Consider the following 26,785-nt stretch of genomic DNA (forward strand, 5'->3'; position numbering starts at 1 on the left):
CTTTATGCTCGCGTTGCTCGGCTCATATGGCTCACATTCAGCCTGTCACACTGAATCATTGCTACTTCTTGACTTACATTAACAAAAACAAACCTCACTTTTGCTTCAGTACGTGAGGTAAAAGGCTGTCGCGATCGCAGTCCAAAGGCCAGAGGCAGCACTGGAAATCACTGTTTTTGCAAGAAGCCCGCTCCTGAGGGGAGGGTGAAGCAGCCGGCGGAGACCCGGCCAGGAGCGCGAGCACGCGCGTCCCGCTGCGGAGCGCCCTGCAGAAAGCCCTGCGGCGAACAGCTTTGTCCGCGGGCAGAGCGGTCGCCGCTCCGGCAGGTTGGCTAGCAAAGCAAATCCTCCCCTCTCTGCTTAAGCCTTTAAACCGCATCAAACGGAAGATATTCAGCGCGGGCTTCAGATTTTGATTAACGGTTAGCAAGGAAGGCTGGAAAAGAAAGTCCGCGCAAAACCAAAGGGTAAACGCGGCAAGATACGATCTCTGCAACCAGCAGAGCACGGGCAGAAAGCAAAAGCAGCGCTCACAGCCGCCCCGCGCGCCTCACAACAAAGCCGCGGCAGACGCCCCGCTAGGGAGGACTCCCGCCGCCCCGCCGCCGCGCCGCCCCGCGATGCCGCTTGCTCTCCTGTCACCTTTTGTCTCCAGGCACGTTAGCTGCGCTCTGCTCCACGCGCTGCTCGCGCTCCCGAATTCCCTCTTCCAGCTCGAGCCGAGGAACTGCCCAGATTTTGTAGTGTAATCTGAGCAGGGAAGTACCGCGCGCCTATGATATGGTTAATTCGCTTTTTACCCCCCGCGACGCCTCAGGAAGCGGCTCGGCGCTGCGGAGCGGCGCTCGCCCCCCGGCCCGGCCCGGGCAGGGCTGCGGCAGCGCCGGGCACCGCGGCAGCGCCGGCTCCCACCTCCCCACCCCCGCGGGCCGGCGCGCAGGGGGACACGGCGCCCGCGGTGGTGGCCCCTCAGCCAGGCATCGTGGGACCAAGGGGTCCCCGGCAGGGCGCTCGCCGGGCACCCGCGGCCCCGGGTGCCGGCAGGGCTCGGCCCACCGAGGCTCCCTGTGGAGCCCGCCAAGGCTCGCTCCACGGACGCTCGTTCAGCCCACAGACCTTCGGCCAGCCAAGGCTTGGTCGACGGGCGCTCGGCCCAAGGACGCTCACTCGGCCCGCAGCAGCTCGGCCCACAAACCCCCGGCTGGTCGATGGGCGCTCGGCCCGCGGCAGCTCGCTCGGCCCGCGGCAGCTCGCTCGGCCCACCAAGGCTTGGCCCACTGCTTGGTCCCAAGCACCACGCACCCAAACCTGGGCAATCACCAGATGAGCATCAATTTGGTGCAGGTTTTTACCGAACGTTTTAAGTCTTGAAAAGGTCTTGAAAAGTGCAACCTGTCAACGGCCGCGTCATTCCCCTGCGTTCGTGAGAGCAGATGCTCTGCAATCCCACTGCCGATGCGGTCAGCGTTTCCTACGCTCCTAAATCAAGTTACACAGGGAAGGAGGAGGCGCATCCAGCCCCACCTGGCAGGGGCTTCCCAAGTGAACCGGAGTTTTCTATTCACCCTCTCAGCCAAGTGTAGACAGATGGAGGGAGCAGCTATATCTGGTTTTAAATAACTAGAAGAAATTAAAGGGGAGCACCACCGAGGGATCCCGGGGAACGGAGGCCCTGGAGGCCCAAAGACGGCAGAAACGAGAAAAGCTTTGGGGAAACTTTCACTCACGGCCAGAAGGCGGCAAAACAGTTTCATTTAAGGACCCTGCTTTTTTAAATACTTGACCACATGAGAAGCACCACCAATTAACTTACGTGTGATTCCCAGTGGTCCGTACCGCATTTCCACAGTTATCCATTCTCCAAACTCTAGACCTTTGGATAAACTAGATTATTCTACAGGAAAGGCCCCTGTCCCACCTTCTCAGTCGAATACTCGACTAAAATTACTTGTTCGAAATCAGCATGAGTGTAATGTAAGACTGGAAATAGCATAATATATAAGAGCATAGTCAGAGGGGAAATATACAGTCTTTCATAATGGATTCAAGACCTCAATTAGCCGGGAAAATTATCTTGCTCGGTTACAACGAGGCGTCCACAGTCTGCAGGCTGGCACGAGCACCACCGGCAGTCCGTCCGCGTGCCCATCACCACTGCTCAGGCCTGCCTGACGCGCGGGGGCTCGGGAGCCCTCGCAGGCGCCTGCCCGCCGGGCAGCCCGGGCGCCCGCACGCTCGGCAGCGCCGCCGCCGCCGCCGTCCCCCCTGCGGTTCAGCTCCCGTCTTCTCTGCACGCACACAGACCCGCAACAGCTTAATTTTGATCCTACACGCCAGGATAAGAATAACATACACAACCATGTCTTAGTACAGTACCCAAAAAGCAAGGAATGACATTTTTAAAAGAATTCATAATCTTGGGAGTTTTTTGAAGTATTTCTTCAGTGGGAATTGTGCTAGAGCAAAGAATGCAAAACTCTGAAGCTTCCAAGAGGGGGTCATGTGAAATTACTCGGTTTCAAGATTTTTCCAAATCGTTAACATTTTGATTCTGAATACATTTGTAAGAATCTGCCAACAAACAACTTTTCATCATCAAAACAGGCATCTTTTGCACAGATTTTCACTGTCTTTCTTTGTCACAGTTTCAAACATAGGTCTTCTAGCAAACATGCCATTTCTGTAGAAACTTCAGCAATCCACAATGACATAGCAGATTTTTTGGAGGAAAAAAAAAACACTAAAAAGAACAAAGAACGTCCTTTGTTTCAGACAAAGAATTTCAGGAGAAACCACAAAATGTTCAAGCAAAACATTAAACATTTGATTTTCCACCGATTTTGCCAGCAGTGTAAGTTTTCCCATAGTTCTAGTATCAGTGTCCCTAAGAAGGGGAGGGGAGGTAGGTCAGATAGGCTACCGTCACTCCGCAACTTCAAATCTGTGGTAATTAAAGGGGGATAAAAACAGGATGCGATTTGCAGAAAGCATTTTTCTCCTTTAACTTAGGTCTCATTTCCTCATCAAAAGAAAAACTTCATACTTAATTTAACCATCAGGAAAAATGTCATAGAAAAACAACCAGAAGAAGTTACTAGTGTTATTACACAACGTCCTGGGCCCTAATTCTGCCCAAGTGCTCACTTGGGACCACCTAACCCTGCACACAACCCCAGCGACCCGTATGAAGGTCAACACACTTTGTACTTTCGAGGCTAGAGCCCAAGCATGTGGCAGATTTTATTTAGTTTCTCTAAACAAGTTTTAGAAAAACAGATTTAAGAAGAAATGGAAATATTTCAGTTTAAACCCACTGGAGGCTATCTTATTTAACACAACACCTGCTTGCCTGACACGCTTTGCAGCCTGTTATAGTGTTTTTTTGTTTTTCCTCCAGTGTAAAGAGATGTCACAACTGTGGCAGCACCTGACACTTTACTTCCACATTAGGGAATCAGAGTCCAGCACTGTACAAGCATGGAAACAAAAAATTTGCAGCCTCAGAGATAGGTAACCAAGAACTAAAGCAATGTAATCAGGAACTACAATTAAATATGTGAAACCTCTAGTCCAGAGTATGCTTCAGCTTTACGATAAATAGCATAAAGTACTAATTTAGTTTTTTGCCTTTTAAAGGAGGAGACATTTTAGTAGAGCAAAATATACTTAAATGAATTTCTTTTTTTGATTACCAGCACCTTAGTTGATTTTTATTTAAGTACAGGAACAAAAGTGAAGTGCTCAAGTTAACCAGTTTTCCAAGATTCAAGAGACACTATTACACGATATAGATATCCTAGATTCAGATGCTTGCAACACCCTAGGGTATACTCCACTACATCAACACTTCAAGAAAAACGCAAAAATCTTAAAACAGAAAAAGAAGGGAGATTGCTTATCGTGCGCTCCTGCTAATAACAACTGTTTTACAAAAGCCCACGAGCGATTCCACTGCTTTTCACAGGGCCCGTCCTGGCCCCGAGCAAGCGGCCGTGCCAGGAACCAGCAGCCCATCGGAAAGCAGGTTCCCTTTTGGGCTTCGCTCCCCATCTTGAGAGGCTGGCTTTATTTCATAGCGTGCTGCAGTTCGTCTCCGTGAGGGGATGCGTTCGCACTATTTGTCAGTTCAGGACTGAGAGGTAATCCCCCAAATCAGTTTGCTCTTTATGGTACCACATTACACCCTTTCCAAGCTGCCATCCAAGTTTTAAACATTAATCGCACTGACTCCTGAAAAGATCATTAGATGGTATATTATATTCACTGTACAACAGAGCCTCGCACACGAGGCAGATTAGTTCAGGACTTGAAAACCTCACCTGCTCGCTGAATACAAGCATTCTGGTTACAAAAGCTGATCAAGGGAAAAATAAGCCTCAACAGACCTGGAAGAGCCACTGAGCAAGTCCCAGCAGCTCAGCGAGAGAGATGTTGTCCTCTGATGACTGACTTCGTTAAGGTCATTAGGGAGGCCCCAGCGACACCCCCTGCCCCAGCGCGGCTGTGCGGGAAGGAGCCCTCCAGCTGCTCGTCCTTAACCAGCCCCGCTGACTCACCTCAGCAAGGTGAGAGACAAAACCCACAGCCAGCAGGATCGCCTTCAACAGTCTAATCAGGGGCTTGAGATAATCCACTTGATTTTGCCTACGGCAAATTAGGAAGCGCTCGGGCAAGCTATGCAGCCTGCAGGTAGGAGGGCTGCTACCTCCTGCCCGGGGCAGGGATGGCAGCGGCACAGCGCCTTCCGGGGGGCAGGTCCAGCCGCGGTCTTCCCTGGAGGGCACCGATATCACCCTCCCCATCCCAGCATCAAGGGGGTTCATAAAGCTCCAGCCAGGCCCAGCAACCCTGCCTAGCAGAGTCGCTAGCATCTTCTCTGCCAGCTGCATTAGAAGCCAGCAATACATTCTGCAAAGGACAGCTATATTAGAAACAAAACAAAATTGGGCTTTGGAGTCAAAATTCAAATCTGGCAGTCTGTTCCCGTGCAAAATCCATCACGAGTGACACATTCAGGGAGGACAGCTGGAATAAATCCATGACATTTAATGACATGGTAAAAGCAAATCTTGCACAAACAACTTCAAATCATTTGAAATACTAGTGTGAGTGGATGAAGCATTGCAGTGCTCACAAGTTACTGTAATCAATCACTTCTAAGCAGTTGTTTTTAATTCTTTTTAAAAATCATGATTTGCAAAAATGATTTTTTTTGCCATTCCAGTCATGTATTTAAAGGTTTCAGGCTACACAGCACTGCAGAGTTTTGTGTGTGTTGTGTCTCCCTCTTATCTAAAGCATTTATGATACCAGCAAAACGAAACGATGCTTTTTCAGCTACCAGCTTTTCTTTATGTGTAACGTGGCCTCCAAAGTCCAGCACATAGTACAGAAAAGCAAAAATCATGGAAGTTGTTTCTATAAAACATTTTGAATGGGATGGTCACAAAAACATGAGTGCTAAATTGCAGTTTAATTTAAATGGGAATTCAAATCTCATAGGCAGCCTTTAAATCTCTGTCTATGCATGCATATCCAGTCTCTTCCTAAATACTTCACAAATACTCAGGTAGCTGAACAGGACTGTCTGTCAAGGGGTAAAATAGTGACTTAAACACTAAATTGTTCAGTCTGAACCACATAGACACCCTTAAGGAATTCGACTGGCCCCAGTCCTTACGGCTACCACAGTGCACTGGCGACCTGCAAAATTTCCCAGAAAAAACTGTTAATGGGATCTGAGCTAAGAAATGGGGGGAGAGGTGCCAAACTGGAACAATTTAGGACATCACTAACATGAGTGTAAGGGGCACATCTTAAGCTGATTCTGTCTGACAAACGCGGTTAAACTGATACTGGACAAATGGCTCAGCTGTCATTTAAGCAAAGCCTAGAGGGGCCACAGCAATCTTTGCTGGGTCTGGCGAGAGCAGAAGTTGGCCGAGGACCAGCAGCTGGCTGGTAGTCCCCCCGCACATCTGGCAGGAGGGACAGAGAGAACATTCACTGCCTTACTGCAAAGTCAGCTAATTTAAGTCAAAAACAAAGGTGGTTTGAGCTAACCTGGCTGACTTTACAGTGAGGTGGATTAGGAATACCCATAAGGGCTTCTGCCAGCACTGTTGGGGAGATCACCTTTGCTGCTCGTATTTTCTACTTCCAAAAAAAATCATGTATCCATGGCTCAGGAATTGCTTCCACTATCTCCTTCCATCACAAATCTAGACAAAACTAGGTTAAGACCCTTCTTTGACTAGCCATGCATGGGTGTAAAGAGTTACTGGTTATTAAGTGTTTTGCTGATTCAGGAAAAAAGGCTAGAAGCCAACTCCTTGTCTCCAAAGTGTGTTCCCTGAACAGTCAACCAGAATGAAAAACAAAACTGAACTAAAAGAAGTTCCATGTTAAGGATCAAAGAAAAAACAAATTCCAGCAAAATAGACAGGAAGGAGGCCTCTGAAGTGAGAAGAGACAATTTTTACACCTTCTCTTTGCAAAAAAAAAAAAAAGGAGCATGAGACTTGTACTTCTTCACCATATCTTCCCTCCAAGGTCCCCGTAGCACAGGCCGCCTCCTGATGGAGGAGCCCGACATCACATCAGGGTTTGACCCACAGCTGTTGCATCGTGGGACCGCCCTGCACTTCTCATGCTCTCATCTCCACCCACATCTCTCCAGTACCAAATTCCTGGCACCAGTCGGGACAGCACAGCAGTCATTGCCTGCCTTCATTCATAAAAACGGAGACCACACTGATGAAAGCCACAGGCTGTAGCACACCCAGCAATAAATGTCAGTGACATCTCTCAGTCAAACATTTACTTCCATAATCGCCTCTACTTGGGGAAGCCTGGAGGTCACATCTGGACCAGGAAGTCAGTGAGAGTTGCATGCATGCATGGATCAGTGACAGTACTTTAACATCTCTCTGATTTTGGATTGAATCCATAGAGTTCATTAGCAAGCAAGTCAGACAGTAATGTATGGCTTTCTTCAAGCAGATCAGGAGATTTAATTAGCACAGCTTGATTTTAGTGAATAATATCTTAGGTTTGTAACACACAAGAATAAAAAGTTAACTCAAAGGGTCTGATCTTGCTCTAATCATCTTCTGCGGAGGAAGGAGCAGATCCAGGCCATAATGCAATTTCTTCATAACCTGAATGGGCTTTATCTTTCCTTCAATAATTTGATTTCTTCCAAGAACGCCACACCACCATAAGCAGGAGGAAACAAACCATTCTTTGGAAAGCCTCCTTCGGAAATCTCCTTCTTTTAGCTCCTGATCTATATGAACATGGAATTAGAAAGGAACTCCTCAGATATTAAAACCAGGCCCTTGTTATTAAAGGCAACCATGTCACATCCAGTGGGAAAAAAAAAAGTTAATATTATGCCAATATGCTGGCAGGAAATCCAAATTTCCGCTAGTGCAGGAGAATAAGGGGAAGAGCGAAACAAAAGTGAATGCATGAGACCGTATCGCCATATCAGGGTCTCATGCTAAACACATGGATTGTTGGTACCTCTAAGAGGTGATAAGAGTTAGAATAAATAAGAGTCAAAGTTCTTTCTGCCACTTGGGATCTGCTTAGGGCTTAGAAAAGAAACACCTCCACACAGCTCACCTCCTGGGAGAGGAAGGTAGGGGAGCTCTCAGAAGCAGGGGGGTTCCAGACCACCAAAAACAGTGGCCACCTCTAGAGGAGACAAGACATCCCCTGAGGGCAATGGCCACTAAAACTCATCAAGGAAGCAAGCAGACCCCTGCATGGCAGGGGTTTCAGTTAGCAGCACTCCAGTTTCTTCAGAGCATGGCACTCAAAAGCCAGAAGGCAGCTGTAAGAAAGCTTGTGCCCACAGTAAGTCCTTCAACAACCACCGAACTCTTCTGGTTTTGCCAGAAGAAGTTAAATCTCAGCTCTTACTCATAGACCAGAGGAAGAAACTCTAAGGCATCGGAAAACTCCTCAAGAGCAGCTTGACAGAGACCAACATTTCAAACGTCTGTCATCGCCTAGTGTAAAGGAAAGCAGCAGCCATGAAAGGGCAAGGCTGGCGGTGGGCTTTGCTTGGTTAGCACAGGATATAAAATCTAAGGACGCAAGGATTCTAGCAGGGACACCAAGCTATGCTTCATTCCCAAAGCCTGCTGTAGTAACTTTTAGAACTGAGAGCAGATATCAGATAGTACAGCAGTAAGAGCCATAGGAGCCTTTAGAGATATAAAAAAAGATCCCCAAAAGCATGAATTTTGATGTGAAAAAGGTCTTTCACTTTTGTAAGCGTTCTGCAGAAGGAAATTGAAAGAGAAAGCAGGCCAGTGCCTGGATCTGGGATGTAACTACTCTCCACTTCCACAAATCCTGAGGAACAGACCACCATGGAGCACAGATGTTCTGACAGCACAGATGTGTCCCAGCTCTGTCCTGCCGATCATTGAGGAACTGTCCAGCAAAACACAAAAATTCAGAAAAGTATAATAGCAGAGCTAAATGCCATCCAGAATGACAGTGAAAGAGAAGAGGTGATCTTCTCACTGCATTGCTGCTCTACAACAATCTATTCCCAGAGCCAAAAGCCATCAGTGGATGTCTAGTGGGCTTCACCTTGCCATACACAGGAAAAGCTACTTTCATGAGTACTCACGAGTACATGAGCATGGTCACAGGTCTTTTCTAGTGTATCCAAAGGACATGACAGACACAGTCTTCCCTCAGCTACACTCACCCAACCACCCTTCTGGTCCATGGGTTGCTAGTCCTCCACTGCTGCACACGTGAGCAGGACAGAAGGTGCTGATGGTGCTGGAACATCACCCTGGGTGCCATCAGATAGGATGGGACAGGCTGCCCAACACTGACTGCACACAAAATAGAACAGGAAAGTGTTTTATCGAGCTTATGTTGGATCAGATCAGTTTAACTCAGAAGAAGTCTATGATACAACACGACCACCAAATGCAGCTGAGGTGTTATGTTGAACGGAGTAGATGGATGAATAGATAATAGTGGGGGAATCTCTCTAATCATGGAAATGGAAAGCATTTTTCCTACCACCTAAATATTCTGCAAGGCTCACTTTTACCTGTTCTTTATCCCAGCATAGTTTGCAAGGCTATCCCCTGCAGCAGACCCAGTCCTGCAGAGCCATGAAAGTGGAATCACTGAGGAGTTACCAGGATGAGGGAGGGACTGCAGGCTCCAGCAGCTTTGGCATCAGGTTCTGGTCTTTACTGGAGCAGGTGAAGCTCCAGCCACCACAATGAATTCATCAAATCTTGGTCAGAGCCTTTGTCCATGAGACAGAATATATGGATACAGTTAAAATAATACGATTGTTGAAGAATAAGGCAGCACTGGAAAAGTTTTGCCAACACAGTAATGTCAATTAAGGGTGTGATTTTTGGATGCTATTTTTATGCCAACAGCAGCCCTATTAATGCTGGTGTAGCTATGTCTTCAAAGTGATTTTGCAGGCCCAGATGATTCCATTTGGGAAAAGAAGCAGTTAAAAAAAGGGCCTTTTTTGGCCTCTGTAGGTCCCATTCTGCCATTAGGGAAAAATCTTTCATAGTAAAAATAATTTCATCCGTCCAGCAATAAGGATGTTTCATGTCTATAAAGCTGTATGTTTCTCAGGTAATTCTATACCCACTAACCGTATACCACGAACTATAATGATTTTTTTCCCCTTTGTTAAATCACGCTGTAATCAAGTCAGTAGTAAACCAGTGTCTCATCTGTACATGAACGGTGCCCACAGCCTCCCTCTGCCACAGGAGGGACAAAGATGCTCCACAAAACGCCTTCCCTTAGGAGATGTGGGAAAGCAGAGGCTTTCGGTGCTGACGATCCCGTCAGGAGCTGTAGGGGCAGAGACACTCTCAAGCACCTGCCTCGTCACCTCTGCACGCCAAGCAAGAGCCAAAGAAAGGCAGCACTACCACAGCTCTGTAACGATAACGGCTCTTCCTTCTGCACCGAGCGGTTAGAGAAAAGCCCACCCAAGGACCTTCCAGCAGGTGGTAGGGACCACGCGCCCGGCGCTGCCTCTCGGGCCGCAGGCCCGGGGGCCGCTTGGCGCTGCACGGGACGGCCAGGCTCCAGCATAAGCCTTTGAGTGACAGGAGGCCGAGATAAGGCGAGAGGAGAAGTGGGGGCAGAGCCCAGACTGGCTCCGGTTCCAGCGCTGAACATGCCATGAGTGGCTCTGCTGCGGGGAGCTGGACTTCTCTGTTCCTCCAAGCCTGCTCCCCACGGCACCGCGGCCCAGCTCCGTGCAGCAGGCTCACCGGGAGCGCGAGCGCCCGCAGCGCTCGCCCGCGCACGCCACCACCGCCAGGCAGCACACGCTTTTCCTAGTTATCCCGCATATTTTTTCCTCTTCGTTTCAAACCTCCCACTGGTTTTCGTTAAGCTCAGACGAGGCGAGCAGCTCCGTGCAACTTGGAGAACACATTTATGGAACGATTTGGCCAGATCTCCCCACCTCCAAATGACATTTCATTCAGAAGCGTGTCCCCCTCCCCTGAACCGCAGGCTGCTCGCGCCTCCGCCCAGGGAGTTGTTTTCAGTAAAGCAACAGTTCTGAAACATCTTCAGCAACTTTTGTGCTTTGACAATTTGCCACTTTCAGAGAAAAAAAAAATTACAAGATTAAGGAAATATTTGCATATTTGTCCCGGTAGCCAGGAAACGGCTTTGGATCGCCTGCCCCGTGCCGGGGGCTGGAGCCCGCCCCGGCCCCGGCGCCGCCGCGGGGGCCGCGCCCGGGGCTCCGCGCCGCGCTCGCCGCTTACCGCCGCTTACCGCCGCTCCGCGCCGCGCTCCGCCGCTCCGCGGGGCCGGGGCCCCCCGGGAGCCGGGGGGAGGGACCGGAAAGCCGCGGCGGGGCTGCCCGGCGGCGCGGCGCGTTTCCCAGCCGGCCGGCGGGGCTGCCCCGCGCGGGAGGCGCGTCCCCCCCGCCGCCCCCGGCCGCAGCCCGCGGAGCGCGGGCGCTGCTCGGGATCCTGCTCTCTGCGTGCAGGCCGTCCGGTTAGCACGGTTACACGGCAGCAGAGACTGTTCATGGAAACCCACCCTGGTATAAACGAGAGAGAAGCCCTTGGGAAGAGCGAAGTCTCCGCCGCGCTATGTCGTCGAGAAGCCATCCCTGAGAGGGTCCTAGGCGCAACCCCGGCGCCTTCTCCCTTGCGCGGGAGCCGCGAGCCGCCCCGGGGCGACGCCGGCTGCCCGCGGCCGGGGTGCGGGGAGCTCGCGGCAGGCGCGCGCCCCCGCCGTTCCCACCGCTCCGCTCCAGGTACGGGGCAGGCGCTGCAGGAAAACCCACCCGGGGGGGTGTTCCCGCTGCGGAGCTTCCCCAGGCCCAGTTCTGGGAGGACGGGAAAGAGCAAACGCGCCCTGGGCACCCAGGCCCCGCCGCTTGCCTCTGCTCGGGCCCCGCCGAAGGATGCGCAGGGGACAGCTCGGGTCACCCACGCGGGCACGGGAAGGGCCAGGGAAGCCTGGCGCTCCGCGCTGGCAGCTCGGCCCCGGCTGGCGCGAGGAGGACGCGGCTCTGCTCCGGTGGTTGAGCGGGTGAAAACATGACGTTACCTGGGGACCGGGGAGAGGGGGCTGCCCCCGGCCCCGCGCAGTCCCTGCTCACAGGCCTGTCTGCCGTCTGCACAGACAGCGTGTGCATGCGGTTATGGAAAAGCAGCGGCGTAAGAATTTCCATTTCTGAGTAATGTGGTATCCTGCCTCTGACATGGGCCAAAGCTTGGGAAAGTGGAACCGTCGCATTGTGCAACGCGGCAGCACGCGTGGGGCTGGGGTTCACGGCCCATCGCTGCCGGACACCCTCAGGCTACTGCAACTGCACAAAATCTTTGTGTCACTTCAGCCAGAAAGAAGAATGCTATTTATTTTGTGAGGAAACAATCAACCCTCCAAAAATGGTCTTACGCAGTCTTGAATTTCCTCAGCAGGAAAAAGGAAAGCTTAGAAAGACATGGGGAATTACTGGCTGGAGGAGTCAGGTTTCTCTCTACCTCGGCGAAGACGAGATCTGGGCACTGCTGCTCTGAGGGAGGCATTAGCGGCCTCCTTCAGTCGTCCGGTCAGCGCACGCCTGTCGTGAGCCATCACCGAGCTCCGCCGCAGCGGTGCCCAGTGGTAACGCTTCCTCTGGGCTCTGCACGATAGGCTGTGGCTGAGCTGGGAAGGAGCCACATCAGCTGACTGCGAGCCCCGGGGCTGAGTCACCCTGGCTGGGGCAGACCTGGAGAGTCCACCCATGACCCTGGTAAATTGAAAACAGGAATCCCAGAAGACTCCTGAAATCACTCTGGCAGTAGACCTGTTAAAGCCACGGTGGCTTCAGTGAAGCGAAGATGGCTTTAATCAGACCAACAGATGGGAAAATATTGAACAAGCCAAATCCTTCCTCAGGTCTGAGGGGGCTGCAAGCTGAATCTGCCTCTGTGAGAGCTTTGTCTCCCTAAAATACTCTCCAATTGTTATCACCACTTTTGCTCCATCAATAGCCAACACAGGCAGAGGCCTGCAGCCGGAGATGCTGACACCGAGACCCGCTGAAGATGGAAATTAAAACATCCTTTTCATCACTCACCACTGCTGTATTGTTATTACAGTAGCATTCCCGAAGCCCTTACTATACCCCAAGCTGAACCCACGGCGATGGGTGATTTGAGGTGGGAACGCGGGTTTGTGGGTGCACCTGCAGCAGGCGGGTGCTGGGCAGTGGGTGTGCAGGGTGCCAGTCTCATGTCTCGCAGGACACAGCTAAGGATGGAGCTGAAGAGCAACATCGCTGTCAGGGCGTGTATCTGTGATGCAGGGGCCGGACTCTTCCTCGCTCTACCAATCTTCTCCTGACATACCACTAGGTCAGATCATTTCATCCATGTATATATCAGTGTAAAACAGCAATAACAGATAAATCGCAGCTTCAGAGGACCTTACCATAAGGCATATAAACTCCTCAGCATAGCAGAGCAAAATGTTTGTCGTGAAAATGCCAGCTCATCTCCACTGCAGAGCACCATGACAGTGTTAACCTACATGAACCACGGGAGTCTTAGGCCTACATTGAAAGATGGAGTCCTAGTCTGGTGGCCTTTCCTCAGGCAGTGCTTTCACACACTTTTGCCTGAGTAAAAATTTGCCTGAGAAAGCGGGGGAGGGAGGTTAATATGATAAGAACACTTAAAATATTTTGCTTTGACTTCAAGTGACATTGAAGAACTAATGCATACAGAAGTTTATAAGTGAAGCTAAAAGGAAATAGCCATCATTTCTGAATGAAATAAACTGACAAAAAACATCATCCGAGGACAGAAAGGGTAAGGCAGGCCGTGTGAATCTGCGCAGAATAAAGAATGGTCCTACTCATTGGTGGGATTAGCACGTACCCACTCAGGGACTGGTTTTGGAAAACAAAACTAACTCTTGGGAAGTCTGACTTAAGGAAAAACGTTCTTCTCGACTTTCATTAAGCCTTTTTTTGCATCTCCAACACTCCTGAAACTGAGCTCTCCACTGGGCATCGAAGAACCGCTGTGTCTGGGCTCAGAGCACCCTCCCTCCTCACGGGCAGCAGGCAAAACTGACCCTGAAGCTCATGCCATGGAGGGGACTTCTGAAGGTATTAAGGACCGTTTTGACAGGTTGAGAGCAAAGTTTGGGCTAAACACTGAAAGGACAACATGAATGTCCCAGCCAAGGGCAGAGGGGTGGGCGTGCGGCCGTCGCTCCTCCCAAGGCACAGACAGTAAATCAAGACACACAGAAAGGCCTCCATACATGGTAGAGTTCAGTCTAGAGAACTTCAAGCAACTGGAGCTTTTCCAAACAAAAGCCAAACAAAAGAGAAGTGGGAAAAATCAGGGGAGAGGAGATGTGACATTTTAGAATTCCTGAGATTATGCCAAAAAAGTCTTTTGTATTTCCTAAGCAATGATTTCCTAATTGCAGACCAGTGGGAACTGCAGCACCAGTGTCCTCTACCCCTTTTTTCTGGCCACTGCAAATCGAAGGAGCTATTTTGCCACGTCTGTTCAGTGACTATCTTTTCCATATGGCCACAGCATTCCCACTTTAAAGTAGTGCTGGTCTTATTGAATAGCCACTGAGCAGAGCCGAACAACTGTCAAGCGTGGGCAGAAGCAGACTGAAATATTTTCACATGTCCTTATCCAACCGTGGCTTTGAGGAATTTGGGAAGCTGTCACAAAGTACCAGCAAACAATGCCTGCTTGGCCAACGCGAGGCCGTTCAACAGCCTGCCTGCTCTTGCAATGCCAGAGTGCTGGGAAATAAAAGAAATGTATAGCTCACATCATAGTAAAAGTTATTAGCAGATGTAGCTACTTTGAAATACCAGAGAGTCAATATTCTAATGCATTTCAAGCAAGAAAAATTGCACAATTCAAAGATTAGCCTAATCCAAACAAATCAATTATAGTATATGTCTGCTCTGAACATCCCAGCTCGTACTGCTCCGGAGGTGTTCTGGAGCTTGCTGGCAGCCAGGGCTTGCGGAGACTGCTGTGACCTGCGTGGCTGGCCTCCAACAAGCAGGAAGTTGAGAGAGACGGTTCCTGCTCTGCTGGGTGAACATGGCATGAGAATTACCTGTTTGGACGGTTTAGGAGGAAAACAGCATCAGCTGTTCTTTATTATCAGCCTGTTTTTCTGCAGGTAGCTGGCCAAATTCAGCACTGTTATACCTATTCAGTGCCCTTGGAGGAATTAAGCTTGCACATGTGAAACAGTAAAGCATAATTCACTGAGTGAGGAGCAAGCATGTCCTGCAGTGACCGGCTATTAATTTAATGCACTGACAAAGCAAGAGCAATTATAAGCAATATTTGATAAGCTGTTCTTTCAGATTCTTGTATTTTACTGAAAGTGTCTGGGAAATGTACTCAAAGCTAAGAACAAAGCGCTCTTTGGGACAAATAGCAGGAAAATGATCTTTATCTTGGAAACAGGCTGGAAACCATTCCTTGTTCCCAGGCTTTTTCGCAGTTGCCAAGCATGCGGCCGAAAGCGTGGCTCTCGCTGCAGAGCGCTTGCTCGCCCCGTTCGCGCCCCGCGGAGGAAGGCGGCTGCGGCGCAGCGTGCCGAACCCGCCGAGAGCAGCGCTGCGCTGCCCGCCAGGGCCGCTGAGCCGACGGCCCGCTGAGCCGCCCGGGCATCGCCTCCGCCCGGGCCGGGCGCTGCCTCTACCCGCCGCGGCCGAACAGCCTGCAGCAACGTGCCCCGCTCCAAGGTTGGTAACCTTCATTTTCGTCAATGATGCGTGCAATGAAACCCCACAGCAGCCCAAGTCCAAACCCTCACTTTGGGTGAACTTCTGACGAGGCAGCAATGGCTTGACCCCGACATCCGTACGAAGGTGCAGCAGCAGCCAGAGCTGCCTTTCTGCCGGTCATCCACTGCCAGCCTGTCCTGTTCCCTCCCTGCAATCACAGCCCCTCTCCCAGGATCCTGAAAACTTGACAGTGAGGAACGATTCAGACGTCATCTAAGCAACCAGCTCCTTTTTCCTGCTTTCTTTTTTAGGAAGGCTTCTGCATTGACCTTAGGAATTTGCAGAAAACAGATGCAGCGTTCCCTCTTTGGTGGTGGATGAGCTGACTAACACCGACTGTCAAAATCCACTTCAGGTTTGCTGCAGCAAATTACATGCAGGTTGTAACCAAAACAAAACTAATACTCAAAGTAAGAATGACCACTGACGTGTTTCACCACATGAAGTTATCTACCGAGTAGTGCTTTGCATTAAGATTCTGGAACATGCTCTTAATTTAGGAAGGATAATAGCATCAGAAATGTCAGCAGAACATTGCAAATATTGAGGGTTGCCAAGTAGGGGACCCAGAGCCCACGGGCTCTTTCTGTGTGGGCTCTTTTTATGTGGGTTTCTGCACCCACGTACAGCTCTGCTCACGTCAGCAGAGCTCCCTGTGGGTGCAGAGCTCTGTCAGCACTATGTGCCTTGCTGGATAAGGCAATAGGTAGGATACCAAAGAATAGCCAGTGTGAAACCCAGGATGGTCACAGGTTGCAAGAAAAAAAGTAAATGGAGCAGAAGTCAAGCAGTCAGACTCATGAGCGTGGCTTAAATGCCATGTGCAGCTGCTGCACACTCTACGTAGCTCTCCTTGTTAAGGATCACTTCAGTTTTGGACATCTGGAGTCCCCTTATGACTTTGCCCCGTGCACATGCATGGGACAGATTAATGCCACAAGACTAGTTTACCTCGAGAGCACTTACTGACAGGGTAAATAGGTGTCCCTGCAGCCCGGAGGAATTCGGAGTCCGGGAATATTTTGCATGCAACAGAGAGCAAGCAAGAAGCATTTCTGTGCAGAGAGTTGATAGCACACGAAGATGGAAAAACGAAAGGAAAGCTTTTGGCTAGGCAGAGGGGTGAACAAGGAGGAAAGTGCCGCGCACCTATTCGCCTGCGGAGCGAGGCGGCACGGCTGCGCGGCGCGGCTGGCACGGCGCGCCGAGCCGGGGGCAGGGGCTTGCCAGTGCAAGCAGCAACTTGGCATCAGGCATCTTCCAGAGGGCACCGACTGAGCAACTGGCAGGCAGGAAAACGAGCCAAGCGACTGACAGCAAAGGAAAAACAGGCAGGAAAGGGCCCCTGTCTGGCAACGCTGGACCACTGCCTCCCAGGAGCAGCCGGGATTTCAGTGCGGGGCAGGGATCCAAGGCGGCGTCCCGCCAGCCTGGCGGCTGCCGCCCCAGGAGCAGAGGCAGCGCGGCGACGCTCGGCCGCGGAGCCGCACGTTGCACCGCAGACGAGACGGGAGCGGGCTGCGTCCCCCCGCCAAGGGGACGGGCGTATCTTCAAGCCCTCCCTCAGTTTGTATGCGCTTTTTTTAATCCCCCGCTCTTCTAGTGCGAGCAAGGGCTTGCCAGGCTTTTAACCCCAAGTACGCTGCACCTTGGCGTCCCTTTTCTCGACCCCTGAATTTTATCTGCTCATCTTCTACTGCCGGTGGCTTTCTTTTTTGTGCCAATATTTCTGTTCCCAGCAGCGTGGTGCTCATATTTGTACAGCTACCCTAAAATTAACAGTTCCTACGCTTGCTTCCAAGAAGAGCGCGTGCCCGTGGCCCGGAGCGATACGCGGCCGCCGAGGAGCCGGGGCCGGCAGGCTGCCCCTGCGCCCCGCGGCGCGGCGTGCTGCCCCGCGCCGCGCCCCGGCACAGGGCTGCGCCGGCTGGCTTTTGCACTCTCGTGTCCCCGCTCTTGTAGAACATGGAGCTCGCTGCCGTGGGTCCCCGGTGCATGTTTCGCACATGCCAGCCGATGCTGCGTCTCCTCCTTTCCTTTTCTCCAAGCCCAAAATGCTTTGCCGAGGTTTAATTTTGGGACTTCTGAGACACGCTTCCTGAATATTTCCGTATAGGTCCTGTCACATGCTCCCGATCCCCTTCACACACCCCATTAACAACCAGAAATGGAAAGATGGTGTCTTCATCCCTGAAGCAAGTCACAGCTTTCATCCGGTGTTTACACGCTTCCCTGCAAGCGACGTTCAGCAGTTCCTGCTCCGTGAGTCTCCGGGAGACGCACGGCACTTCAAAACCGGCACCATCAGAAATAAGCCTGCTGCTATTTTTATCTCGTCTAATTGCTGGCAAATACAGACTGAAATGCCGTTTGAGCCTTCTGGGGTTCTCCACCCTCGGGCAGGATCTCACAGCCCGGGGAGCCCTCGCACCGCTTCACCGCGTTTGCTGCGGGTGCGGGGCGCTGCTCACTCGACACGCACGCGTCGCGCGCCGGGGCCGCCTGCCCGAGGCTCTCCGCAGCTGATGCGACGTGGAGCCAATAAAGCAGCACAGAGACCCAATGACCAAGCCTTGGAAGGCTGAAGGGCACATTGAGCGGGTTACTGCTGGCCTCGGCTTGTGAGGGGTCTCCACCAGCCACGTGGAAGTCACGTCCGCAGCGGCAAAGCCACCCCGTTGCTGGCGACCCGCCCCTGCAGCTCTCAGCACAACCACCTCGCGAGCCGCGGAGACTGTGCAGCGAGGTCCTCCCGCGCAAACGTGCCGCCTTCGCACGAAGCCTCTCAGTTCAGAGTGAAGAAGTATCCCTGAAGCCACCTCCCTTGCAGAAATCAAACTCAACTGTTTCCTTTATTTTTTTCCAGCTCAGCTGGGACTGCAGCTTCGGAGCCGAACCGTTTAATAGGATCCCTTTTAAAGTGCGTGCTCGCTCTCTGGATTTATGAACACTGGGGCCTAGATGAGTAGGCAGAGTGAAACTACTCTGTGCCCTTGGTTAGCTCGTACTGCGGCCACCAAGCGTGCTGAAACGTGCGGCCGCCGCGGCGCCCCCCGCTCCTGCTCCTGCTCCTGCTCCTGCTCCTGCAGCAGGGAATAGATGACCCTACGCAGCAGAGCAACGGCCCTTCCACAGCTGCCTGCACTTTCTCTGCTGAAACTGGGCTGGGTGTTTTCCATAAGATTCAGAGAGCAGATGTAAACAGTTTAGGGACATCCCCGTTTCTTCTTAATAATGCCCGAGAAAATTTATAGGCAACAGAAAAAAAAGAAGGAACAACCAGCATCAGCCCTGCTGTGAAGGTCTGAGCTGCTGCAGCCTGGTCCCTGCTCTCGGCACGCTCGGGTCTCCGGGGAGATGCTGAGCTCATCAGGAAGGCCATGCTTACGCCACGCTACCTGCTGGCCCGCCGGGCTTTCGGGAACGGCCGCAGCGGGCACACGCTTTGCCCTCGCCCAGGGGAGGAGGAGAAGGAACAAAGCAGCGCCCACACTTGGAGTTCAGCCTGCACAAATTCCTGCTACCAGGGCAAGGGAAGATCCGCCCTTGCCCCAGGCTCAGCACAAGGTGGAGGGGACATGGCCGTGCGGGCTGGCACGGCACCTTGCACGGGAGGCAAGCGGAGCCCTTCCCCGGCGAGACGGGGCTGCCTTTGCTCCTGCAGTGCTTGCAGCTTTGCTTTGTGGCCACACAGGCCTGGGACTGTTTATCGCACCCTGACCAGGGGACAAACCACCCCCAGGGGTGCAAACCACCCTGGGAAAAGCTGGAAAGACCTGCCAGCAGCTGGAGTAAGTGCCACAAAGAGACCTACAGGAGGACAAATCTGAACTGAAAATGGCAAACTCAGAAATGCAAGGACATGCCGCTTAGGAGAACCCCCTCCTTTCAGAAAAAGAAAAAACTCTGAGGCTGAACCTCACTGGTGAAAGGAGCCCATGAGAAATCAGAGGAGACAAGTAAGACATGTTTTCTGGGTTGCTTTGGGCTACCTGTGAAGAGATGGCTCCACCACCAAACCCTGCAAACAGGCCTCTGCCAGGGCTGGTAGAGAAAGCCGTGTTTGCTCTGGCAGAAAGGATCCATTCCACATGCAGAAAGATTAGGAGAGATTTAAGTAAGATCAGCTCTGAAAACATGGTATAAAAGGAGCAGGGGTTCCCAGTATGATTTGCGTAGCTGAGATTAAGAGAACAAGGAATTAATGAAGAGAAAGACAAAAATATTGAGTTTAAAACTATCTGAAGAGAAGTAACGTATATCATAGAATCATAGAATCAGTAAGGCTGGCAGGGACCTCTGGAGATCATCTAGTGCACCCCCCCTGCTCAGCAGGGTCACCTCGAGCATGTTAGACAGGGTTGCATCCAGGCGGGCCTTGAAGATCTCCAGAGAAGGAGACTCCACAACCTCTCTGGGCAACCTGTGCCAGTGCTCCGTCACACTCACAGGGAAGAAATTCCCCCTCACGGTCAGGCGGAACTTCCTGTGCTTCAGTTTCTGCCCATTGCCTCTCGTCCTGTCACATGGGACAACTGAAAAGAGTTTGTCCCCATTCCCCCTGACACTCTCCCTTCAGGTACTTATACACATTGATAAGATCCCCCCTCAGCCTTCTCCTTCCCAGGCTGAAGAGGCCCAGCTCTCACAGCCGTTCCTCACAGGGCAGATGCTCCAGCCCTCTGATCATCCTTGTAGCCCTACGCTGGACTCTCTCCAGTAGCTCCATGTCTCTCTTGTACTGGGGAGCCCAGAACTGGACACAGGACTCGAGATGAGGTCTCACCAGGGCTGAGGAGAGCGGCAGGAAAACCTCCCTCTACCTGCTGGCAACACTCTGCCTAATGCAGCCCAGGAGACCATTGGCCTTCTTGGCCACAAGGTCACCTTGCTGGCTCATGGTCAGCTTCTCATCCACCAGTACTCCTGGGTCCTTCTCTGCAGAGCTGCTCTCCAGCTGTTCAGCCCCCAGCTTGTACTGGTGCCTAGGGTTATTTCTCCCTAGGTGCAGGACTCTGCCCTTGCCCTTGTTGAACCTCCGGAGGTTCCTCTCTGCCCAGCTCTCCAGCCTGTCCAAGTCTCTCTGAATGGCAGCACGGCCCTCAGGTGCATAGTGAGCCTAGGTTGCTTGCTAGAAGCTCGTAAGCCTCAATACAGGGGAAAGTTTCAGACTAGGAAAAAGAGTAAGTAACAGGACTGTCTCCCAAGAGAAGAAAATTGCAGTTAAAACTCCAGCTCTATAAAGTAACAAGAACAAAATGGGGGAGTAATCCTGCTTGGGGGGGGGGGCTTGGAAGGGGTAGCAGACGGCTGGGGAGCACCGGCAGCTGCTCTGCCGTGCTTCTAGGCACGTTCCTGTTGAATTCCTCCTGGAGGTGATGCATTTTAGGTGTGGGCAGTCCCTTATTTACCTTACAGGGGAGCTGTGATGTTTATTTAGAGCTTGGGAACAGCTTGAGGATCCTGCAGGGAACAACCCTGGGACAGAGAACACCCTATTTCCACGCCGGGACCGGGCACTTGCCTCGCACTTAGTTTTCCTGTGGAACTTCAGTAGTCTCCGCATGCAGTTTTGAGGTGCTAAATTTAAGCTTGCAAGCTGTTATTTACCAAATGATTTTTCATGAGCCATATCTGTGCGCAAAGCACTTTGAACAACCAACGTGTGGGTTTGAGGAGTGGGAGAAGGCTGTGAATAGATTCGAGTTCTTCCGTAGTTACCGAAAGTCTTGACATGTAAATTTGTGTTTTTCCCTCAGTACTGAGATCTTGAGACCTGAGTTAATGTTGTCTTTCTTAGCTTGTGGAGACCTTTATCTTCAAATAACAAACCAACGCTGTGGTTTATGCAAGGCCATTCCCTGGTCTGCGAAGAGAGAATGTCTTTTATCTCCAGGGTTCCTGTTACGTGGCATCAACACAGCACTGAATAAAAAGCAGCTTGATACAATAGTTTAAAGTTTGTTTTCTAAACAGACCTGTTGTTTGCCCACAGTAATGTAAATTTGCAGTTCTCTTTTACACTTCACATATGACAAAAGAGAGATTTTCAGATCTCCCTGAAGGGGAGATTTAATTATAAAATGAAGCAGTATGACATTTATTGGAGATTGTAAAGGCTACACTAATTAAAAAACACTAAAACATATTGTGCACCTCATGGGAATAGGTAATGTGATCCTCCAAAATGAACCTTTTTGGTTACTGAGAAGAAACAGGAAAATACAGATATTCTCTCTAAGGCTGAATCATAAAATGAACCTTTACTTTAGTCCTGGTGAATCAAGAACAGGATTCCAATTTTAATTCAGTTTTTGGAGGCGAAAGATTTCCTTTCACCTGGTAAGCCAGGAATGAACCGTAGTTGTGCTCCATTAATGCCTTTACAACGTGACACGAGGGAAGCAGATGGGCATTGGTGGTTTGTAACAGTCAGTCGTCCGCCGCGCCGCGATGGAGCCCCGCTCCAGCCAGCAAACGAGTGCCACGTAATCCGCATTTATGTGATGCTCGGGATACCCTCTCTGATCACGAACGTCAAGGCTATTTTTCAGTGCTGTTACCAATGTAACATGGAGCTCATATTGCTCCACAGGAAAAGCTTTGGCCACAAACCCTTTGGCAGACTTTTAGCTGAAGATGTTGCAATGTGGTCAAAATATATAGCAGGAGGTTTGCAGTTTAAAACCTTCTGTAATTAAATAATACATTGAAGCTGAAAGCCAAGTCCTTATCTGATGTTAACTAGCATAGTTCTGGTAGATCTACATTCATTTTCTCCATTATGTGCTTAATTTTCATTATTTCATAATGCAGAAATACTGCATTACTGCAGAAAAAATACTACAAGCTTTGAACTGTAAGTGTGAAACTGTGTTGTGAAAAATCCTTGGTTCAAACCCTTAAGAGTCTTTTCAAAAACACGCATCTTTTGTTGCTATGCACTGGTCGGGTACAGACAGCTTAAACTGGTGAAGTGACCATTTCTGAAGGGAGGATAGCTGCCAGCTATTTAAACCTTCCATCTAAGAGGCCACAACTAATTAAACTAAGTGTGATGAATATTCAAAGCTTTTTGACTTTAAGGAAGGCTCAAAGGAAGCTACACTGGTGACAATTACCCTGGCAGTGATAAGGGAAGTGAAGTTCTGGATTACAGTGCATTTTCCAGAGCATTTCAGGGGCCCTGTAAGGACCAAATTTCAGCATATTGACTCAGTGCTGCAGGTTGATGCATTACTGCAGCGAGGTGAAGGAATATTTGCATTTAATCCAGATGGAGGTTCAAAGCAGTGCACTTACATGAACGAATTTTTGCAATTTGCCCTACTCATGGAGAGGCAGAACAGGGAAGCCAGTTAAATGGTATATTTATTTCTGCTCACTAAAAAGGAGATCAGAAAAATAAGAATAACAAAAAACCCCAATCCCCTAAAAAATACATATAAAAAGAAAGGCAGAGAAGAAAATACGTCCTACAGCCATTCAGCCAAGCATTGGTGTGCATCACCTGCCTGCACGTGTGACCAAGGCGCATGATACACACCTTGTACATTAGGTAACATCACGATACATAAACTGCATCGCAGAAAGACAACCTGACTCTAGGTGCACGCTAGGGCCCCATCTCAGCTCCAGCATCACTGGCAGAGACGGCATCTATTGCACAGCGCGTGAACCGAGCATCTCCCATCTCCCTCTGACAGCCCGAGCAACCACCAGCACAGAGAGCCTCTTCCCTGCTCCTGAGGTCAGAAATTACCGTCTCCTTTGGGGCTGGCCCCAAATCGCAGTTTGGTCCCTTAGCTTTTAGTCGCAAACAGGAGCGCCGCAGGGTGCGCAGCCACCGTCCGCCCAGCCGCGCGCCTGCGCCCCGGCCCGCACAGGCAGCCGGCGCCGGCGGCAGTCTGCTCCGAGGCACCGCCGCCCGGGGCAGGGAGGCCGCCCGCCTCGCCCAGACTGAGTTGGTAGCTCCATCACTTCAAAGTGCCACTGAGAACGAGGGAAATTCTGGCATGCTTTTTTCTGGCAGGAAGCCTGAAACTCAAGCCCTCAGCTAGCAGTATTTACAAGACGTAGTTTGCCCAATTAAATGACATCACTGGCAGAGAAAGATGGGCTAATCGGCCAGACCTGCAAAGCAGCCAAGGGCGCTAGCAGCAGCCGCTCCGAGAGCAGGTGCACAGCAACGAGCAGCCCAAACCTTTTAGCAAAGGAAGGAAAATTCTTCCCCTAAATATAGCTTTGCCATAAACATGGCATCAAGCTCATAAAGGCTTTTATTTTTCCTCCTTTCCTTTTTTTAATTCTTCCTCTATGTAAGGAACGAGAAAACAAAAGAGAAGGAAGAGGATTTCTCTGGTATTAGAAGTGCTTTCTGACTGCAACTATTTCTGGATTCCCCAAACCCTAGATTTGTAATTTCAGCCCAGGAAAAAATTCTATTGCTTGCATTTTTAGGAAAAGCTTAGCTTATCAGCTGAACTTGTGCAGATTTGGATATAAATTGCTTTCCAACTCAGCTTCCATCACAATGACAAGTGTCATTTTTGACTCCTCAGTTCTCTGCAATCTCAAGTAATTGCAGCAGCCAACAGGTACCTCTCACGTTAGGCTTGCTTCATTCATTTGAATGACCTCAAAGGCAAAATTATGTTCTCTTCTACCAAATGCCTTATTTAGGCGTGATTTACAGAAGGGGAGAAATGGGAAAAATATCAATATTCACATTTCAGACATTACTTCAGGATATCTGGAGCCATTCGTTCATCTGCTTCTTTAGCTTTTCAATAAATTTAATTCATTTTTATTATTATGTATTGTAAATACAAGCATATGGGTTTCATTAGTTTAACAGTGCACTTATTTACTCTTCACCCCCTTGCTGGCCCTTTTTAATAAACCTTTTTTTGCAGCAGGCATTTAGGTAACCTAAGTTTATATTCAAAATTGTCCCTATCATGGTTAACCATCCCTTCACAGCGGTTTCCCGGGAGGGATTCCCCACTCACTCAGCATGGCAAAGACTAGAAAACTGTTGAAAAAATATTGCATTTGAAATTCCTATCCTGCTAGGATGTTGAATAGCCACACGACCAGCAAATTTCACATGGAGGTCCCTCACTTTCTCTGTTCCATCAGCATTGACGAGTCAGAAATGTGAGAGCTGTTGTGGTGATGGAAGGTTTGTCTCAAAGCTCCCTGGAGCCCGCTGCCACTCTGGCTTGCTGGCATGGGCACTGAAAAATAGCCAGGGTTTGACTCACTTGCCCTCATTGCACTTCCCAAAACAAATTCTCTCGAGCCAACCTACTCAATTTCCGGCTGGTGGCCTATCAAAAGTATCCATGTCCTATCCGAAGTCTGCGTTTTACATTTTCCGTGTAGTCCTTTGCAGGAGTCCAGGGGAAACGCAGGAGACGCGTGCCGCGGAGGTCCTCTCGGCAGCCTGGGGAGCTCGCTATTTACCCTTACCTGACTTCTGACCCTAGCTGGATAATAGCCCTTGCCGGTTTTTGTTGCCTTCCACTTCCATCTTGGGCTATAATTTCAAAAGGTGTCTACAAATAGACCATCTAATTAAGGGTCGTTAATGCAGAAAGCCATCAACCACTCATAAATGAAGTCCTTAGCGATCTACTAATTCTGTATTCCCTCCAAAAAGACTGTCATAAAACACAGGGGACAGCAATATCCACTCAGTAAAATAACTTCATAAAACAGCTTTTTGCTGATCTGCAGCTGACACGCTCCCGGCTTCTTTGCGGTTATTAAGTACTGCGCACAGCAATCAGTTTCACAGGAGCCGTGACATGCGCAGTGAAGCAGCAGGCAAAAGAGTCACGTACCGAGGTATACCAGTGGGAAAACTAGGCTTGCTTAAAGCTCTACTTGCATTTGTGGCATCGCAGTAACGAACGCAGAGAAAACGACAAGGCAGCACGAAGCCTGGAAAAGCGGAGAGCCTGCACAGAACTCAGGAACCAATGAGAAAAAAACCAAGGAGAGCAGCTGTAGTCCTAAGATCATTACTAATAAATCCACATTCTCTTCAAACTCAAACTTGCAGGTAAAGTTTTAGTGGTTTAGCCATACAAGAGATGCTGAGTAGAGCTTAGATTAGTATTCTGTGACAACCGAAAGCCCTACATAAGAGTTAAGTAACATGAGCAACAACAAGATGTTGCAGTTCTGGACCAACAAAACATGCATATGCCAGAGTGTAAAAGAAACTTGTGCTGCAAGTCCAGCATGTCTTTTCTACCTGAGCAGCCCAGTCGAGTATCCTGCCTGCCCTTGCGCTGCACAACTGCTGAGCCTACAGTGCGAGTGGTACACTGTAGTTTAAACCAAGCAAGCTGTTTTGTATCTCTTTAACGGAATAGGCTCAATATTAAGAAATGTTCCCTTAATATTTTGAGAATTAATGATGCATGAGTAATGCAGGAGTCTGATCCAAGAAATGTTCCAGTATACTTCACATTATCAAGTTTTTCCAAGCACCTAATTTTATTAACTACCCACAGGACATTGGAAGTGACTGGTGCCCATCCGAGGAAGCAGCGAGGGGGTTTTGGAAGCCCAGGCAGCAGCAGCCTCCCAGGCCTCGCCAGCGTCGGGCGAGACGCACAGAGGCGATTCTGAGCAGCCACCTTGAACCCGTGGGCTCGCTCGCGCCCCGGAGCTGGGGTGGCTCCTGCAGCTCCCTCGAACAAGTCAGGTACTGTTGATTCAGCTTTTGCAAAGCTTTCCCAGCACAGGCGTATTGAAAGATGCACACCAGCCTGTTCACAGCATTTCTGCAACAGCGTCTCCAGCCTCCAGCTAGCTGTGCAGCACAGCTTTTCCTGTGCTGCCAAAGGAAGTTACAGTCCTGTTTTCTTCTGGTGTTGTTAACCACAGGATTTCTTTTAGCTACAAGCCTCCTCCTAATCAGCATTTTTTTGAGCTGAAGAGTTTTTGGAACTCAAAAGATCATATGGGGTTACTTAATGAATTGCATGTTTTGTCTTGCTTATGCTAGCTGATTTTTTAAAGATAATTCTCATTAGTCTGCCTCACTTAGAAGCATTTATCAGCTGTGCAAAGCTTCTTACCAAAATGTTAATTTGATTGTATTGGAATATAAATTCCACAACATCTGAATTTTCTTACTAGGAGAATGACAGGAGATACTTGACTTTAAAGTGTCAGTCAGATGTGCTTGCTGTGTTGTGGTAACCAGAAAGAAGATCGATTACTTACCAGAAGTTGCAGCAGAGACAGGCAATGAGTGATCATCCTCCAGTTTAACTTCGATTCTCTTTCCCAATACAGCCATTACTGACATGCTGAATACCGTGGTGAGGACAGTAGCAGCATCTGTATGAGCCTCTGTGCATATTTCAAAATGATGAACAGATCTGGGCCTTTTTAAAGGTACCAGCAATTTTCCAACAAGTTTTTCATGCTTTTTAACGTAAT

General features: G+C 50.0%; 1 protein-coding gene across 4 annotated transcripts in view; it reads right to left on the reverse strand.

The window, feature by feature from the left end:
• The window catches only part of FBLN2 (fibulin 2), a 117,343-nt gene extending 90,766 nt beyond the window's left edge, over nucleotides 1-26,577 (reverse strand). For 2 of the 4 annotated variants that reach the window (XM_062585382.1, XM_062585378.1), the window contains exon 1: nucleotides 643-729. The gene's annotated coding sequence lies outside the window, so the exon portion shown is untranslated. Of the gene's footprint in view, nucleotides 1-642; nucleotides 730-10,812; nucleotides 10,832-26,566 lie in introns of those variants that run through there. The other 2 variants (XM_062585379.1, XM_062585381.1) reach the window with 2 other exon arrangements.
• Nucleotides 26,578-26,785: the final 208 nt, after the last annotated feature.

This window comes from Rhea pennata, chromosome 12 (genome assembly GCF_028389875.1).
Source record: "Rhea pennata isolate bPtePen1 chromosome 12, bPtePen1.pri, whole genome shotgun sequence".
Classification (NCBI taxonomy): Eukaryota; Metazoa; Chordata; class Aves; order Rheiformes; family Rheidae; genus Rhea; species Rhea pennata.